This window comes from Corvus brachyrhynchos, unplaced genomic scaffold, assembly GCF_000691975.1.
Source record: "Corvus brachyrhynchos isolate BGI_N302 unplaced genomic scaffold, ASM69197v1 scaffold3, whole genome shotgun sequence".
Classification (NCBI taxonomy): domain Eukaryota; kingdom Metazoa; phylum Chordata; class Aves; order Passeriformes; family Corvidae; genus Corvus; species Corvus brachyrhynchos.
Window position 1 is genome coordinate 6,098,311 of NW_008237619.1, and position 3,025 is coordinate 6,101,335.

The 3,025-nt window shown below is 42.6% G+C and overlaps 1 protein-coding gene across 1 annotated transcript in view; it reads right to left on the reverse strand.

The window, feature by feature from the left end:
* ADGRG7 (adhesion G protein-coupled receptor G7) overlaps positions 1 to 3,025 on the reverse strand; it is a 25,873-nt gene that overhangs the window by 18,885 nt on the left and 3,963 nt on the right.

Consider the following 3,025-nt stretch of genomic DNA (forward strand, 5'->3'; position numbering starts at 1 on the left):
GGTTTACCTGGCTTGCTGGTGGCAAACCTTAGCTTGTATTTCCCCGTGGTGCCTCACCAGTGCCAGGAGGGGCAGGGTAAAAGTGTCCATCAACCTGTCTCCCTCCACATAACACAGCTGCTCTTCCACCTTGTTTGCAGAGAACCACATGCTGTTGGCTCATATTGAACTTGGCATCCACCATCACTCCCAGGTAGTTGCCAGCAGGCCTGCTTCTCAGCCAATTCCAGCAAATTCCTGGTCTGTACCAATGTCCCTGGCACAGAGATCGGCACTTATTCCTGTTGGATGCTGTGAGGTTTCTGTTGGAATGATCTTCAGGTTTCTCAAGTTCTTCTGCACCTAAGCTCTGCCATTAACTGTATCAGCAATGCCTCTGCCCCACTCCAGGTTCAGTGTTGTGGGCATACTTGCTGAGTGGATGTGCTGTATCATGGTCCAGGTCTTTGATGAAGACACTGAATGATTCTGCCCTATTATTGACCAGTGAGTTGTTCTACTTTTACAATATCCTGATCAAGTCACTGATTGCTACCCCTTGAGTTTAGCTGTTGAGAAAATTTTCAACCCAGCGAGTTGTCCATTCACCCAACCTGTGTGTCTTCACCTACCAAACAAGAATGCTGAGGGACATGGTGTCAAAGGCATCTCTAAAATCAAAGTGTATTATATCTTGTTACTTTTCTGTTGTCTACATAGACAGTTACTCAGTCAGATTGATCCTGCATGTAAATCCATGCTGTTCCTGATGATCTTCTGGTGTCTCATATGCATGGAAATAGACTCCAAGAGGACATGTTCCAAAATTCTTTTAGCACCTGAGGTAAGCCTGACTGGCTTATGGTTCTCCCAGATCTCCTTCCTACCTTTCTTAAAGGTGAGCATAATATGGATCTTTTTCCAGTTCTCTGTGGCCTCTCTTCATCACCATAGGTGTCAGGAGTCCCACAGGGGCATCAGCCAGGTCTTTCAGCTGTCTTGAATGAATCCTCTCTAGACCCATGGATTTGAATGCCTTTGTGGTGATCCTGCCTTCCCTCTGATGGATGAAAGCCAAGAATAAGTTGCTATGAACACATATGTGCTCATACACGAATAGGTACTCATACAGGAGTACCTATTCAAACTTTTTTTTTTTTCTCTGTCTAGTTATTCAAGCCTTCATCCAAAAGTGCTTTGGGCTGGTTTATATGCTTATACTACTTGATTTCAGACTTTAAAAAGAGAGTCCATCTGAAATAAAATTTTCCCACTGATGCAAGTCTCAAATCATTCCAAATATTTTGACTTCATTAGGATCACCCAGATTAAAACAAAACAAAATGAAACAAAACAAAGCAAAAAAAAAAAAAAAAACAAAACAACCAAACAGAACAAACCACAAGTAAGAATAAAACCAGGCCTTTTGTCATGATTTGTGAAAGAAAATAACCAGGACATAACGTAGAAAAGCAATGAATTATGAGCCAAGTGGAAATTTTTCATCATTGTTGGAACAAAAGTAACTGGGTTACAAAAGTTGTCTACGCTGTATGCCACGCTCTCTTTTCCTGGCAATAAACCAGATCACCTCCTCCATACTCCCAGCACGTGACTGCCTTTTCTTCCAGCCTCCTCAACACCTTTAGCAGTATGATCTCATGCTCTTTATGCTCCATCATGTCTCAGCCCCTCTCACCTCTTAGATCCATCTTTATATTCTCAGTACATAAAATACACATCTCCATTTTGTTAGCTGGTGAAGAGGAAACAAATGTCATGAGTAGTTTATGCATCTTAGTGACTAGACTGGGTTGACTGGCCATGTGGCTTCCACCTCCTTACTGATGGCATAAGTCTCCTTTCCTTTTCCTCTTTGAGATATTTATAGGGTTGGTCTTCTGTACCCAACTACTGATATGTACAAAACTCAAAAGATTTTGAGACCTTTAAGATCTGTAACCACTTAGTAAATTTAATTGAAACTGATCAGCAAGTTAAAGAAGGTGCCAAGAAAGTGGAACAGCAGACAGATGAACAGTATAAACATTGCTCAGGAACACAGGGTAAAATTCAGGGTTTGTAACTTCAATAATGTTTGTTGTGATTTCAAGCTAATTGCATCTGTCCAAACATTCCTACCTCATGCATTTTAACAACTGTTGCTATTAAAATCTATTCTTTAAGGCAATTCACAGCAAATCTAATAGAGAACACTAGAGCAGTGAACAAAGGGAGTTATGGAATCATCATAACGCTTTGTTTCCAGTGCTGAAATTCAAGCCATGATTATTTAAGCCAACTTCTCTGAAACATTTTGCCCAAATACTCCAATCAGTCGTGAACTCATTCAATCCGTCATTGTCTGTTGGATGTGCTGCCCATCCTGTCACAAGGGAAATGACATGGAAGACCTGGACTTTCCATCTACCTATCCATCTTCACCAAGCATATTTTCCTGGATACACTGCAGATATTTTGACATCCATCTGAGCAAATATTCACCTTGTTTGACAAAAGCACAGCTGACACATGACGGTGTATTTGTGTGTCACACTGGCCACATTGTGGGTTGTTGGCCTGGGAAAGTATGAGCTGGGGATTTTACCAGCTCTGGAGATCCTGCAGCTTGGTGAGCTGGCAGCCTCCCAGCACAGGGCAGTACAGAGAAGCCATGTTGTGGCAGAGGGGACTGAAATGGGAGTCAACCAGGACAGTGCTATTCCAGGTGTAGGAAATTTGACTCATCCAAGACCAGCGCCAGTGGCAGCAGGAGCTGAAGGCAGGCATTGTCCTGCAGCGTGCTGAGGTGGATGGTGTCCTCAAACACAGGGCAAATCCAGACATGGCAACAGTGGTCACTGAGGTCTGAATCAGATTTTCAAATCACTGTGATCTTCAAACAGGGGAATTCAAACAACAGCCAAATTAGCTAGAAACAGGCCACAGATTTTTGAAACCTGTAATGTCTTCCCCAGATATATTACTCCTTTGAGGTGGGTGAAAAAAACGACATCACCAAGCAAGAAGAGGCATGGCACTGCTT